Raw genomic sequence first — 17,770 nt, 5'->3', positions numbered from 1 at the left:
TGCAATATTTAAAAGGAGCCAGTGAGTGCATTATTGGTTTCAGATCTTATTTTGTCCACAGGTGTGCGTGTTTTTGGTTGGATGGTTATGATGCTCACCCAGACAATGACAACAAATGATCATCGAGACATCTGCTGCAGGTAAAGTAAACCAGTGTTTTATTTTAGGACAGATGTGACATGTAATTGACAAGTTTCACAGTCTGACGCTCCTGTCTGGCAGGGCAGTTTTTTGATAATGAGATAGTGGAGGATGGATAATAAAAGCAGGAGAAGGCTGACACAACAGGGACTTTAGGTCATGTCAACCAGAGAGATGATTACACAGTTATATTTAGCTCAAAAAAGAATTTACTCTTTGAGGAGCTCAAAAAAAAAAGCTCAAAACAAGCAACACTGGGACAATTAATACCCACTTAATAAACATGTACAAATGCTTTAACTTTGTAAAATCAATAATATCACAACTTTAGCACATTTAAAGTCTACTAAAAACTCATTCCTGTTTATAAAAATTACATATTTCATCTTTTTTTGCATGAAAATGATCCCTTGCTGTTTTAAACTGGCTTAGATGCAACACTAAATATGATTTTACAGAAGAATAATGATAAATAGTGTACATTTTCATAAGCACCATTTGTGAAATTTCTGTTTTCTGCTTTGGTGGAGACAGATTACTTTTATGGATTCCATCAACTTGAAACAACTTTTTGTTTCTTTAAACTGGTATTCTAATTTTAACAGAAGTATGAAAATTAGGTGCACTACTCCTTTAGCGTTTCATCAGATTTTTGTGCTGTAACTCTGTTTTCTTCTAGTAGTATTCCAGTATAAAAACAAGAAAAGAACTAATCACAGAATCATGTTTTACATTTTACATTTGGGTTCACCAAGTTGGAAAATCCGAAACTTTAAGCTGACATTCCTTAAAATTAAGTTTCAGCAATGTTCATTTGAGGAGAATCTAATTATTTAAGTGCATCTAACTTAAATGGGTGACAATAATTTTACTTGTTTACTTAATTTAGATGAACTTAATTCTATTGTGTGTTACCAATTGAAGTGATTTATGTAAGTTGATCCAACAATTCTTTTTTTTTCAGTGAAGAAACTCCCACACAGCAAATAGATACCACTGGTTTCTTAGGTTTATTACATATCAAAGCCAGGAAGTGTGAATCTGGGTTTTGAGAGTCTTGATGTTAATTATTTCTCTCAAATGCCATCTTGCATGTATAGAAACTGCATGTGGACATGTTAATAAAGTAAAAAAGAGGCGTGGGTTTTGGAGGACACAGCTGCATTTGTAGAAGTATCATCTACTTTTTAGTGTGCATTTTCAGTTAATGCATCAAAAACCTTAGCAGAAAATGCAGTTTTGACACAAAAGCTGTGACACATGATCCAGTCAAAGTTTTTCATGCTTAGTTGAAGTTCAAAACAACTGCAAGCTTTCTCAAATACACCTTGATGCTGAGGTAATGCTTCTATTATTCTAAACAGAGCATGCTATCAGTCACTGCTGCATGAATTTATTCCATCAAAAAGTAAAATAAAATGGAATATAAAAGAGCAAAGGCTTTTAACTGCCACAAATGAGTCCAAGGCTGTTGTTAAAAAATGCTCCGATTTACTTTTTAGTTTGCTGAAATCTCACACATCGCTTTATTAGAAACACGTCTCAGAACAAAGTGTTGAAAGCATTTTTTTTCTTTTTTTCCCGAGCACAAAAATGTGGAAGATTGAAAGCAGATAAAGACTCCAGATGTTCATTTGTGCTGAGTAGCTGATACGTATAAATGGATGATTCATCGGGAGAACGGTGTATTGTGTCTGTCGAGCAGAAAAGTTAGAAACGGCAAAGAAAATGAATTACAATTTGTCGTCACTGACGCCGTGACATTTATACGAACACGAAGCTCATCTCCTCTGTGAGGATTCTTTGCTGCCATGTGACGCTCTCTTGCATGATTTCACAAAGCACATTCATCTTGTGAACATTAAGTATCTTCATATATGTGTATGTACATGAAAAGGCATCCATAAATCAAAAACTCTCCAGATTTATACACTGAAACTGTGACCCTATAAGTGAAAGGTGCTGAAACACACATACAACTACCACTCACTTCTTAAAAGGTCAGACATTTTTATTGACTCCTTTGTGTGTCCTTTACTCTGGAACCTTTATGCAGCGCTGGATTGGCTGTCAGAGCTTTCTCCGACATCAAAATTCAACAGATTCAACTTTTTAAAGTCAGAACAGACTGGTAAGGTCACACTAAGAGCACCGAGTGGAGAGAAAACTTTGTGAAACAGACGCATTAAACTTCCAGTCTGGCTCGAGCACATCATCAAATGAAACTAAAGTGCATGAAATCTTTGCAGAGCAGCACGAGCCATTTTCTCACAGCGGACATGTCCACAGAGAGAGAATCAGGTCATTTGAGAGACACAGATCAAGGAAGGGAACATTTCGCCGCCACATGGGGGGACATAATCGGGACAGCTTTCTGAGTCTGTGATCCATCTCTGGAGGACGGAGGATAGCCGGGTTTGAACCGTTTGATGTCTCTGCCAGCGGACTGGCTGTGTGTTTTACTTGGCGATAAATGAGCTAATACGCGTGTAATGACACCGGCCTGATGGAGGGATATGCAACAGATGTTCTCTTAATTCTGCGTTTGCTTAAGCTGGATGTTTGGGTGTGCAGAGCAGGAACATGGAGACTGGCTGGTCGAAAAGTGGAGTCGAATTTCTGACAGAGCGGATGGTTGTTATCGCGTTATCTAGGGCGGACTAATTGAATTTTTAATGGTGAAGCAAGTTTCTGAAATGAATGGCAAATATGGTGTAAATAGAAAATATATATACACTACCATTCAAAAGTGTGGGGTCACCCAGTCAACTTCATGTTTTTCATGAAAACTCACACTTTTATTCATGTGCTAACATAACTGCACAAGGGTTTTCTAATCATCAGTTAGCCTTTCAACACCATTAGCTAACACAATGTAGCATTAGAACACAGGAGTGATGGTTGCTGGAAATGTTCCTCTGTACCTCTATGGAGATACTCCATTAAAAATCAGCTGTTTCCAGCTACAATAGTCATTTACCACATTATCAATGTCTAGACTGGATTTATCATCCATTTAATGTTATCTTCATTGGAGAAAAAAAAAGGTTTTCTTTCAAAAATAAGGACATTTCTATGTCACCCCAAACTTTTGAGCCACAGTGTATGTCTTATACACTCTACATAAAAGATGGACCTCCAGGTCTGAAAAGTGACTTAAACCTGCATTCTTTCCAACAGCCAAAAGGGGGCGACTCTTCTTGTTGAGTTTGACTATATAGAAGTCTATGAGAAAATGAGCCAACTTCTCACTTAATTCATTAGCACAATAAACATTTTCCTCATCAGTTTGTGAGCTTACTAGCTGGTTTCAGGTTTTCTCCAATACAGGAAGATGTTGACTTTGTAAAATATGGTCCCATTTAGAGTAAAATAGCTGATAAATAAGGTATGCTTTAGGTACTTTAGGTTTTCAGTCAGAGCCACTTCTCTGGTTTGAAAAGACAAAAAGTCATTTCCAGCTAGAATACTCATTTACCACATTAACAATGTCTAGACTGTATTTCTGATTAATTATCTTCATTAAAAAAAATGCCTTTCTTTCAAAAATAAGGACATTTCTAAGTGACCCCAAACTTTTGAACAGTCGTACATCTGCATAGAATATATGGGGGTCAGGAGCAGAGTGGTCTAACCCACAAAAAATCCATCTGAGTTTAATGCAGTTTCTGTAATATTTCATGGTCTAGATTTTAGTTGCAAAGTGTTTTAACCCAAATATAGCATGACAGTGGCACTTCAAATGTTAGACCATTCTTGAAAACATAAAACTTTGAACTCATTTTTTCTCTAAAACTATAGAAAGTGGGTTAGACCACTCTGCCTCCAAACTCTACATGTAATATCTAAAATGACCATCTGACAAGTAAGTAATTATGTGCTATATATACGTTGTAGGCAGATAAAAATATCTAGATTATTGTTGGCACTCGAAAGAAATTATTAAAACTCATGCGTTTTAATTATAAGAAATTAATCTCCAGAACAATAGTAGCAATACTTGTCATTATAGCTGCATCCAACCACATTTTGTGTTATTTATTAGGTGGAGACACTTTAGGTGAATAAGGGGGGGAAAAAAACAAAAATAGAACATATAGATATCACCATGAAGTTCCCCCAGTTGATTTATTACACTAAGACAATGATTTAGAAAGAATAGTACTAATTTTTACATTACAAGTTTGCTGAAATTTTATGTTTAGATGTGCAAAAGAGGTTTAATGTATCTAACAATGCCATAATTTACATAAATTTTCAGAACAGAAACCTGAACATTTGCTAAAGCCAACTTCAAATTTCTTTTTGGATCTCCCATAATGACTCCATAAATCAACTAAATCCTGTCAACAGTCAGAAAACAAATCTATTTTTTGCCATATTTATAAGAACAACATGTTCTATAAATGAAGCTATGAATGATAAATGAGCAAAGCTGTTCGTGAAAACCTTCAGAATATTGATGGGAATAAATCTGGACAGTTTGATACTGAAGTGAAGATGTAGGAGAAAAACTTTTTTGATAAAGCAGTCTTAGAAGATATGTTTTATAATTGAAACCTACAGACAAAGCATAGTAAAATAAACCATGAGTTAGAAAGAAGACCAGTTATGGAAGCAACACATTGCTACAAGTCAGATTAATCTAATCCCTAATCTCTTTTTAACTGAGCATTTCAAATTTTGTGGTTAAAACCCAAGTGTAGTCCAACATTTGTTTACATATATTGTAAAGATCTCAGATTGGATTGTGTCCTCCTTGGTTGCCCGGGGCTTCATAGGTCTCACTGTTAATGCACCTGGAACAACGATTATAGATTAGCCAGTGAACTAAAAGCTATCCATTACCAAATACAAACACATGGATAGATTGTATAGATTCATTTCCAGCAAGTTTTCCTTGTTCTTGCACTCAGGTGTAAAGGTCAATGCTCATTTAACCACCAGTCATACATGGTTGCACTGTTTTGGAATGAGAAAAAATCCTTTGTCTTTTGTATGATCTTGTTTCTTTCTGAGGTTTTTTTTAATGCAAATTTTTGTGCAGTTTTCCAGTTGCCTCAGCTGTATTTAAAGTCCCTTAAAACTCAACTATGTGCATCAAAATTACACATTTCAGAGTTTTTTTTCCGTGAAAATAATCCCTTTCTGCCTTAAAATGGTGTAGATGTGATGCTACATGAAGTCCTGCTTCTCTTTTTGCCAACCCCTCCACACTCGAGCACACCAGCTCACCACAGCTCTGCTCAAGCACTGTAAAACTACTCTACGCTCCACATGGCAAGTTGTAGTATTGTAGATACATGTTTGAACTGGGGCTGCACAGCGGTGTAGTGGTTAGCACTTTCACCTTGCAGCCAGAAGAACCCTGGTTCTTGTCCCCGCCGTCCTGGGATCTTTCTGCATGGAGTTTGCATGTTCTTCCTGCTTATGCTTGGGTTTTCCCCAGGTACTCCGGCTTCCTCCCACAGTCCAAAAACATGATGAGGTTCATTTGTAACTCTAAATTGTTCACAGGTGTGAATGCGAGTGTGATTGTGTCTCTATATGTAGTCCTGTGATAGACTGGTGACCTGTCCAGGATGTCCCCTGCCTTCACCTTAAGTCAGCTGGGATAGACTCCAGCCCCCTACGGTCCTAACGAGGATTAAGCGGTGTATAGATACTGGATGGATGGATGTTTGAACTGGAAACAAGGTCGAAAAATGCAAGTTGACAGAACTGATATCTTAGATTTGTTCTGCATAAAACCCCAAACGTCTGAATCTGTTTCTGGGTCGGTACAGCGCAGTTTAAAGGTGGAAATGCTCCTCCTTGGCACTGACTGTTTATTTTGCTCATGTTGTGTCTTCCAGCATGTATAAATACACAATAATGGGAGTTAACAAGGTAGAAAAGCTTTATTTGACCAGAGTGGGTTCTTAAAGTCTTGTAGAAGCTGCTTCCACATTACACACTCACACATTTGGGAAAAGTCAGGATTGCATATCAGCACTGGAGAGGTGAATACATTAAACACCTTTTCAGCATCTGACTGGAGAAGAATGGTGAAGAATCAAATTTCTGTCCATCTCTGCTGCTTCTTAGATGCATTTATTCATTACAGAGAGAAATCCAATCTCCTCAGAACACAGTATGTGTGGACTAAATGGGTATTAATGTCATAGAGCACATCGAGCTTTCCTAACCTGTTAGCCCCGGGACCGCTGAGGGAAAAAGACTTTAAATGTCCTGCTTTGGTTTCTCCAGACATGCTGCTATTTAGGAGATTTTATTATCTCCCACACTTGTGTTTGTGCCAAAGTGTCGACACCAGAATTTAATTTCAATGACAAGGTGACTCTACAGGGTCTCAATTAGAGGCAGAGGGGATGTTTTTCCTCTATTGCAGCTCTTTATTGTTATTCAGCTTGAGAAAACAGGTGGGTTTTAACATAAATTATTCCTCAGTTAATTAAAGATATCACAGTTTGTGTTGTGTGTATAATCAGGGGAGAAGTGGAACTTGGAATCCAGAACAATAACGTGGGGAGGATATTTAAAAAGACCTAAAACTTTGTGTTTATGTGATATTTTGAAATACTGTGATGTTAGCATTATACATAAACTACAGGGGGTCCCCGACTTACATCGGAGTTTCATTCCTACGACCCGACCTAAGTTGATTTTTGCCATAAGTCGGAACTCCAAGAAACATGTAAACAAAGCTGTTACGTCCATCATGATATCGATCAGTTCTTCAGAAAAGTCATGAACACTAATTACTTAAATGCATGTATGAGTGATTTTACAAGAAGATAACAGAATATGTTGCACTGTTTTTACAACTTGATCATGCTTGGGAGCCATAATGAAGGGGAAAAAGTTAGTGAATGTAGCACAGTCCAAGGTGCCGTACAACCAACCAATATAAACAAAGCCGTCTTACAGCGGCATGTGACGACGTATTCGTCCGCTCTGCTTGCCAACTAATTCCACGTAACCAGTTCCGACATAACAACGAAACGCGTACGTTGTTAAACCCAAGACCCGCCCATAGCCAGTTCCAATGTAACGTCAAAACATCGTAGGTCAAGTACGTTGTAACCTGAGGACCCTCTGTATTAATAAATGCTAATAAATAGCTTTAGCAGGCTTTTTCTGCCTATGAACCTAACTAACTTTACTCCCATGTATTAAAACCAGTCAGTCTTTAAAGTTATAATCAAGTGTTTTCAGTTTTAACTCTGGAGCTTTTGAGCCTTTAAACCTGCACGGCCGAACTTTTGTCTTCCCCATCTGGCAGTGACAGAAATTGCAAAAACACAGATTTCTTCTTTAGACTGTAACCCTTCATTTGAAGTTTTTTCTTTTTTATCTGTAGCATCAGAAGCTTTTCTTCTATTCTGTGTCATTTCTGGCCAACCTATCATTATTATTTACCATAAAACAATTCACTACTAGTGCACCATCTTGAAACCAGATTATAAACTCTGGTTTACAAAGAAAAATAGTGAGATTAACAAGGTGCTGACGGGCTCAATCAGCATTGTGGCAACTCATTTGGCTTGAATGAAACTGATTTTTACAAGTTCTGCTGTCTAGTTTTGAGTTTCTAAAGTTTTATTACACCAGATTTATGTCACAGCGGCTGAGATAGCACTAAACAGTAATCCTTTCTTAATGTGGGGAGCAAAGTAAGTCGGCTTCTCACCTTTGCTTTGAGCTCAGGATGCACCGAACACCTAAAGAAAATGTGACAATGTCCCGCAGCCTGATAGTGAAACCTCCTGACAGCAATTACAACACGCTGAGAGAAGAGAGCTGAGATATGCAGAGATTTCTGAGTGCACTAATAAGCAGCACAGATGCACAGGCTCACTTGTTGATTCAGCTATTTGACAGGTGTGGTGACGTATGTGTGTAATAATGAAGGTGGGGGCCGCTCTGGCTGCATATGCATATTTTTGCAGAGTTCTACTCATCAGAGTTTTGTTTTCCTTGAGTTTATCCATCCAGTGACCCCCTTCCGAACATCTAAAAGCACTCCCTTCAACTCAGTCCACTTTTTCTTGCACAATCAATGCATTGTTGCGTGTCTTCCCATCAATACTTTGACAATACGCTCGTGTTATTGCTTCTGCCTAAACTGACAGCATGACATTTACTTTGAATGATGGCGCTTAATGGTTTATGTCTCTCCGTACACCCACTATTTTGATGGATGAGACTCACGCTGCCGTCTCCAGCTCAGCAGTCGTACCGTCTCTACGTCTTATTGTCTCATAAGTCATTGAGCTTTTGAAGGACTCAACCCCGATGCCTCCGTGCACTCTGCTAGCTTAGCCATGCTAATTAAATTCAAAAATATTTGTGCTTTATCTGTATAAAGACTCGGGGCGACGGGTGAGCAGCTGCCGCATTCGCCGATGAGAAATGAGGAAAGCACTTTAAATCCTCGATCGTTGCATGATTTGTCTTTCTACCTGTCACTCCTGAACACATGCGGATAAGAGAGCGTTTTAAAATTGCATAACTCTTTTTGTTATTCTGCTGTTTTTTTTCCTTTTCATTGTGCCTCTTTGTGCAACACCCCACACACTCTATCCAGCCTTGACTCTGTCCTTCACTCTATCACTCTTTCTTTCTCTCTCTGTCGACAGAGAAACTATTTCAAGGACCTTTAGTCTTTAAACACCAGTAGCTGTCATGTCAGATGCACCAAAGTAGAAAGGAGTGGATGTTGTTTACTGCAGACCACAAGAAAAAGCCAAACAGACACACAGACTGCTGACATGCACTGCAGAGACACAGACATGTACGCTGTCAAAGAGGCAGAACACATTTTGCCAAGACGGACATAAATATAGCTGCACTGCATGTCACCAACCTGTGTGTCTCTCAGTGAAAATGTGGATTTTCTCCACACACAAAGAGACACACATTCTGTCAAAACACACAAATGTGGTTAGCGTAATCTTCAGTAATGTAATAGCATTAACAAGAGGAAACGTGTCATTTTCATACCATTAATTTGCAAAAGCATCCACATTGGTTTGACCGTTTGTTGAGGTATTTTGTGGCTTCTTGTGGTATCCGCTGACTTGTAAGCTTAGTAACAATGCAGGTATTGAGCAGGGATTCATTTTTGAATCATCTGACATTTAAATAATAGTACATTTCTGTTGTATATACTGTAATTGGCCTCCTAGATGCGTATTTGCAATACATTGTAAGTGGAGGCAATTTAATTCATGACGTTCAAAGAAATATAAACATACATTTTAAAAGCTAAGTACTGTTTCCAACACGATACTATTTTGCAAAAAAAAAACTATGAAATCGGTTGAAAGTGGGGTGTGAGCTTATTCTCTGTAATACAGACAGAATTTTAAAATGTAGTTTTCTCTGCTGACAGCATCACAAACAGCTCCACTCACCTCCATTACATTTCAGATTGCATTGAGTAACTGAAGAGAACTCTGTATCTGAGCTGAGCTTTTAGTCTCACTTCCATATAGGATTCTATTTCATTTGGCCAGAAGTCACATCCTGCAGGTTAAACACCAGATAGCAAAGCGCTGTGCGTTACACAAACAGAGGAAAGTGAACTCAATTAGAAGTAAACATTCCTTTTTGCTACGTGGGGCAGGAGGTTACAGGATACCAAGTGCCACATGTAGCTTTTTTTTTCTTCTTCTACATTTTGTGCCACAAAATTACCATGAAGTGTCATCAAAGTGCATTGCCTCTCAACGTTGCAGATTAATATGGAAATTAGATGCTAATTATATTCTAATTATTACCAATCCATTTTCTTCCCCCTTTTTTTGCTAGAAATTCATAACGTGGCATGGAAAGTGATACTTGGCGCCCCAAGGTTCATTTTATGCGCATAGTGCATTCTGTGGCATGAAATATACATTTCGCGTTAATTTTTGTGCTCTGAATGCAGCGTGAGACATTTGGTGCTCCATATTAAAGCAATGTGACACAGTGGAAGCTGGACACTGAGAAAATACTCACTTTGTATATGGAGGTTTAGGAACAGAGTTGATGTCTTCAGTGTTTATCATCGACACATATTCTCACAAAGAGTTATTGTGCATTGTTTTGATGGGATTTTCCCTGATGACTTAAATGTTTGTATTTTCTTACTTTTCTTTGACTCAGGTCTTTATCTTAATGTTTACAATTAGACTTGGGTCTTTCCCCAACCAGAGGCTTCATTATATTAAGACTGAAAACAGCTCATTCACGCATTATTTGCTGTTTTAACCCTTCATTCTTTCCCATCACCTCGTGATCCACTTTAGCTCCTTTTCTTACGTTATAGTCGTAGAGCATATTTCCCTGTCCTTTTAGCCTCCTCCGTGAAAACTCCTTTAGTCACTGTTACTATCATGTGGTGCCCATTACTATGATAATTCTATTATTAATCATATCCTGTGTTTTGCTCCTGTCTTTGTACTTTATAACTGCCTCTCAGTTAGAAGATATGACTCAGTTTTTTGACAGAGACAGTTATCAGTGATGCATTAGTAGCCTTTAACCTGTCACTTCATGTCTGTTGCGTGGAAGTTAATATAATAAAAAATACAATGAAAAATGGATAAATGCTATTCCTGAACTAGTTGAATTATGGAGGCAGATATGACAGTTCCTTTGTAGATTTCATCAGACTACTACCCATAACATTTTATTTATAGTTTTATTGATATATTTTGTCTTCAAGCTGCAATAGACAGAAACCTGGAAATAGAAATAAGCAGATTTTTCAGCCCTCCCCTCTTCCTCTTAAGCCCTCTCCACTATACAAGAATGGAAATATGTACATTCTTCAAACGTGCAGACATAAGGCAGATTCGGCCTTTAACCTTTATACATGTTCCAACTTCAAAAACTGGCCCTGTAGAACCTCTTTCATAGGAAAAACAGCACCTACTCTGGATCAAGAACTTCTGAGCAGCTCTAAAAAAAAACTGGGCTGGTCTCAATGCTGATTGATTGAACTCGGAGATGACAAATGCTGATATTCTGTGACATCACTACAAACAACCAAAAATCCCCACATAGGCTAAGATTATACACCATTTAACAAACCTCCATATTTCTATTTCCTACATGCTCATAAAAATGGAGTTCTGTCCAGTAACTACTATTTATTATTGTTTTGCTGCATTCAGAGTTAGCATTGTGGTTGAGGATGTTGGGCTTTACATCAAAATAGAAACGAAAAGCAGAAAAGACCAGTTATGTTGTTGCTCTTTTTTTCATTCCAGATTCATGTTCAGCTTCAACCTGGACTAAAACCCTACTTTCCTGTTCTCATTCACCCATTTCGCACACTACTATTGCAGACTTTGTTGCTTTTTATACTTCAAAATACAGAGGCCTACTCTTGGACAAAAGGCCATTGATTGGCGGAAGTTTGATTGGCAGAAACCAAGAGCCAAGAGGAGGTGCAGAAGGTTCCTCTCAGACTACTTCAATTGCAATAAGCTGCAATGTTTTCATGGACTTTTTTCTCTCATGATGTCAAACAAATACTGCCTACTCTTCCTTTAACCCACAATGGAGTTTATATCAACTTACCCAAAACCCTTTTAACAAAATTAAAAGTGTTTTGCAGAAACCAGGACATTATCCTTCACTGGCTTTCCGTCAACTAAAAATGCCCTTTCTATGACCAGGTCTCCACAGTTGTAATATGAAACAAGCCATGTTTGTGTGTTTGTCCTCCTGCTGCATGTACACAATTGAAGTGATTGCCTAGAATTGGTCAATGAAACATCTGAAAAACACACAGTCATTTTTGTGTGTGTGTGTGTTTCCGTATTTTCATTCCATTTGACACTGAGATCATAATGGAAAAACCATCACAAAATGTACCAAATTATCGCACAAAAAAGGTACTATATTACACTAGAGTGCAGCTTTTTCAGTCAAAAGTTAATTTTCAGTTTCCCTTTGTGGAGTCATATGTACACTCCATTAAGTAGTCTCACCCATCGTACAGAATAAACTAATCCTGCCCGCATCCTGTCGGCACACAATCACAAACTGACATTATGTCTACACAAACTGCTCCATGCATCATCTCTCTTGTGGTTCTTTTACCAGAAAGGCCTTAAATCAACCCAGCCAGCAAAATAATTATTTACACTCACACGAAAAACACAGATTCACTTGCTTACATGTTCAAACAAGTGTTTGAAATCTGGGAAATTACACTTAGTAAGTCAGAAAATGCTCCTCTTCATATTTACTGTGATGAATTTGTAATATCCTCCTCTGTTTATTGCAGCAGTTGATGTGCGTTATGTGTGGCAGACAATTTTAGCTTGGAGGTGCATTTCTAGACACATTGTGCTACAGAAGCTACACTGTCAGTGAGGATTACCGCATTTTATGGTGAAGGTTCCCCCCTGGGATGTCATTACTTTAAACCCTCCTGCAATACATCAATTTCTAATTAACATTTGCATACTAGATTGTCAGGGGTGCCTGTGAGGAAGAGGGAGGAGTGGCGGAGGGACTCGCACATATACATTTATGCTAATTAATTGAAATAAAATGAGCCTTGAGCTGGAGATGGGGCGGAGCAATGAAGTGCTTCAACACCCAATGGGAGGGGTCGGCTGGATGCTCGAGTGCTGTCAGCGACACCCGCCGCATCCGAAAACACTGAGTCTCGAGAGAGACCCCGACCAGCGGGTGGATGGAGTGTTAGGGGTGGAGGATGCTTGTTTGTGCAAGTGTACATTCTCTTAAGTCCAAGACAGCAAACAGGGGACAGATCTGGGCCATTTCCCGCTGTCATAACAACATTCATGAGAATAAGATATAGCCCATATGCAACCAAGGTGGGAGGTTTCCTGTAAGAAGCTGATTTCAGGGTTAGCTTTTGTAGTAGACAACTGGACTTTTTTTCCATTCTTGAAGATGTTTTACTAAGTCCAGTTGTGCTCTATGGAAGGTCTTAGGATTACCAAGACCTGAATGATTGAGAATTTCAGGGTTAATTGTGCCCAGATTGCAGCATGTTGTATGTATTAGGAGGTCAGTGGCTGTATATCCCTCTCATTTCTCATAAAACCCTTGTTTTTGTCCATTAATATCAGAAACACTTGAAGTTGCCTCACAATAATATTTCTCTCTGCCTAGTTCACCAAATGTAAAAGCTAAATTACCATGTTTGTTGGTTATCATGTTAAGTTAGCATTATGTCAGTGCTTGTCTCGCATAGCCAGATCTATTATCTGCACAGTGCTGGAGAATGGTCTGACTGCACCCATTATCAAGGGGAAAAACACCTGGATTGTTTGTACTTCTTTAAACCAATCACAGTGGTCTTGGATGACGCCAAGCCCAGGATGCAGGGATGGTGCCCCAAAATAATGTTGAGGGACTTGTTTTTGTGTAACATTTACACGTGAGGAGGCTAATTTACCAAAAGGCAAAATTAAAACGCCAGGTTTTGTGTGGTCCAAATCTTGCAATTTTCCGAGTGTAGATAGTTGCTTGGAGGTTTTGTTGATTCTCAGAGTGAACAAGATTCTGAGAATGGTAACATGTAAAAAGGGGACAAGAATGCCGTATGAAAATTCATGGTGGAAATGGCAGGCTCATATCTACAGTCTATATCTACTGAGTTAGACTTTTTGTTTGAGGCTGGATGTTAATAAAGGTAGCTAATTTTAGCTATCTTGCTGTAGATGTTTCATTAGCTAGCTTTAAAGCTAATCTATTAGCTGCAGTTAACTGCAGATGTGTTCCTTAAAACATGACTGATAATTCTGTGCTTGAACAGAATAAATGTAATTGCAATGTAAATAAATGCAAAATAGCCACTTATTCAAATGAAAGTTGTTCATTTTGTGTTAAAAAGCTTCACAGCTTCATGATTTGCTTCCATCTTTCCCTCTCCAGTCCCTCCATGCATTCAGGCTTAGCCAGTAAGCTTTACACTGGATTGACACCACACAACTAAAACTCACTTTTCTAGACTTTGGGGAAGTTTAACAAACACAAAAACTCTATGGATTAAAATACATCCTGAAAATAAGGACAAAATATATATATAGTTTGATAGTTTAAAATACTCTCTCTTAGGAACGTGGTCTATGGGGGAAATGCTTTTTGAGCCAGAAACACAACAAATTCCTTTGGAAAGAGACAGTAATCATCAGATCATCAGTCTCTTACTTTGAAGTTTAACAAACTAATTACAACATAAATCATTTCCTACTTTATACATGCCATCATATGGTTCTCTTCAGCTTTCAGATGTTCTGCTTTCTTCACTAGCTCTTCTTTTCCTTCACTTGGTGCTCAGGTAGCATTTTCTGACCTTGTTTCATGAAAACATCTATCTACAGTTTTATAAGGTTGATGAAAGCAGCCTAGTATCATGAAATGCTGTATGAATAACGTGCATGTTATCATAATGCATGATTTTGCTTTTCGCGTGAACAACACTCTGCCAATGACCTTAACCCTCACCTTAACTGATATTTCAATGCCGTAAAATGAATTCAAAAAGCTTGAAATTTGCCTGAAGTGACGTGACATTTACATGCAATCAAATGGAAGCCACAAGGTTCAACTATTCAGTCTAGTAGTGATCAAAGAAACTAAACAATGAGCTGAAACAAGCTAAATATCTCAGATTAGTCTGAATATTTGTTAATGCAAAAACATCACTCTGCAGGTTTACATCAAGAATAAAATGTGTTAGGAAGTCCTGTTCGGTTACGTGGTTTATGCTTGTGTGCTTTTTCCATGGAAACACCTCCATCAAAACAACAGTGTGCCAAGTCATCAGTCAATGCCTGATTTTTATTCATTTATTTTATGTAAAAACATCCCACTCTCAGCTCAGCTATCAGCGTGCCCTGGATCAGGTCTATATGTGAGCTCATGTCTGTTTTTGTGTGTTGGTATGTTTTTCTGTAAGGATGAAACATTTTTACCCAGACTTACCAGCTACAGGTTTTCAGATTTTCCCAGTTTTATTTGAATTTTCTCAATATTATATTGTTTATTTGTCAAAATTCAAACATCGTAAAACTAACCTTTTCTGAAAACCTTATTTATTCTGTCTTCAGTGATTGTGATAAATTCTGTTAAAAATAAATCAAACCAAATCTAGATAACTAAGATCGGCTACATTTTCAAAATTATGGAAGACACATAATTATACTAAGCTGGTTGTGGTGCAAAAAGTGGTATCTGAGATGCTGTATGTTGACATACAGACAAACTGTTTTCCCTCCTTGGGCCAATCGTAATAAATTAGAAGCTGACAGAGCTGAGAATTTAGGCGTCATTCCACAAACTTCCATTAAAATCCAATCAACAGCAGTTTCAGCTGATAAACAGACAGACTGAGGCTGATCCATAATCCTTCCTCTACTGTTTCATCTTTAGAACAATTGTCCAGCAGCGCAGCAAGATAAGTCCACTGATGCTATCTTGAAATACACTTAGAGGACTGAATATATAGCATGACTATCTTACTGCTTCTGGATCGCAGTGCAAAGTCAGTGGAGGGTAAATCAATGCATGTGTGTGAGAGAACTTCATGCTTCCGGGGAGACGAGTGAGATGTCGTGACTTTGCTCCAAACCGAAAGTCTGATGAAACAGATGTGCCGCATCTTCTCAGATGTTGAGGTTGCTTCATTTGAGTGTAAACCAGAGTTAGGGAGCGAGCAGATGATAAATTCCTACTTTGTATGCAGATGTGCTAATGCAAGCATTTTCTTAGTAAAGAAGTTGCACTCAAGGCAATTCTTAGAAATTACGATGCTGGTTGGAGCTTCTGAAGCAGCAGTTAGAAAAACAACCCAAACTCCTCCTGCGTGATCACAGCAGTGCAACTGCATATAAACTCCTAGTGTGAAGCTATTTCTGCAGCAGTGTAAACGGTCTCCCCTCCCAGTGCAGGAAAAGGTGCAATCACAGTCCAATAATCGACAAGTGATCCAAGACATGTAAACATGAAGTTGTACAGACTCAAGTGGGCAGTCGACAGATTTTTGGCAATAATCCGTCCTGCCAGGTTTGAGAAATTGGCAGTGAGGTGTGACTCGAAACAGTTAAAGACGGTGTTAGATTTTCTGTAGACTGTATATGATTTCTATAGACTACTCTCACTGGTGTTCTAATCAGACTAATAGGTGAGGAAATGCCCATCATGCTCTGCTGCATACAGTATTTTAGGCGTTGTTTTTAAAGCTACTGAGGTTATTATGTTTACAATGTGTGAAATGACGAACTCATACTTGCAAATCTAAGGAGGGATTGTGTCTCTGCAGCAGTTCTCAGCTCATTATTTTGGTTTTGCAGCCAACAGCTTTACTGTTTGGATCAGTTCTACTCCTGTTATCAAAGCTGACGACAGGTTCGCTCCAAAGCTTCCTGTACAGAACCAAATAGACCAAGTTAGAGACCAGCTGATGTAGGAAACTGAGCATTTTGCAGCTTAAGAGGCAAATATGTTTCTCAGTAGGTGGGAGGAGCCAGGCCAGCACAGTGGCTTGGTGGTTAGTTCTTATCCTTGCAGCTAGTAGATCCTGCTTCGCGTCCCGGACTTCCTGGGATCTTTCTGCATGGAGTTTGTATGTTCTCCTTGTGCATGTGTGGGTTTTCTCTGGGTACTCCAGCTCCCTCTCACAGTTTAAAAACATGCTGAGGTCCCCTACCTTCCAATTCCAGCCCCCCACGACCCTAATGAAGATTAAGCGATGTACAGATAATGGATGGATGGATGGTAGAAACCAAAAAGAGAATCAGAAGGAATCAGCAAGAAATGCAACCAATGCCTTTTCTAAATTTAACTTCACTTCATTATAACACATGTTTTTCTTTAATATCACTGTAATTTCTTTATTATGTCTCCAGCTGCAGTGGTTGGTTCTACAAACTGAGATAATGGCAGCAGCACAGTCTGATTTGATTTAGTGTTATAGTTTCCAAAGATCCAAGGCTTCAAAAGGATGGGGAATACTTCAAATTATCAGAAATCAAGAAGGTGGTTATTTTGATAAAGAACCGTTTTACATCTGCTTCTCTCCTGCTCTCTGTGCTCACATTTGCTCTATTTTAATACAGCTGAGTTCTCAATAAAGCTATTCTTAATTGATGTATTTTTGTTGTCAGACAACAGAACAAGTATGAAACAGTGACTGAAATGTGACTCATTAAGATTACATCACGTCCAGCAGTCACTTCAAGTCACCATATACAGCAGTTAAAGATGGCAGCTGTCAGAGAACATTTACAAAACGTTGGACAAAAGGAGCTGCCTTAGCTGATTCAAGCTTGTAAAACATCCATTGTATCCATATTGCAGTTTATTTAATATGCAGACTGTACAATGTCACTTTGTTTAGGGGTTTAATGGAAACTTAGATTTCGTTGGGAGTTGTACCACTGACTTGAATAACACACCTCCCTTTTCAAATGTGTTTTGATTACGTTGGAGTTCAACTCTACAGTTTTTCACTTTCATAAGTAAACCTTTGCTTATGTTTTACACTGTCCTGCAATATACAATGACATGTTTTTTCAAAATAAAATAAACATATATGAGATGGCAATTTCGATTTTTGTAGAGGAAAACTATTTATTTTAGGTTAATCTTT

This window comes from Amphiprion ocellaris, chromosome 10 (assembly GCF_022539595.1).
Source record: "Amphiprion ocellaris isolate individual 3 ecotype Okinawa chromosome 10, ASM2253959v1, whole genome shotgun sequence".
Classification (NCBI taxonomy): Eukaryota; Metazoa; Chordata; class Actinopteri; family Pomacentridae; genus Amphiprion; species Amphiprion ocellaris.
Note: the sequence above shows the minus strand (reverse complement) of the source record.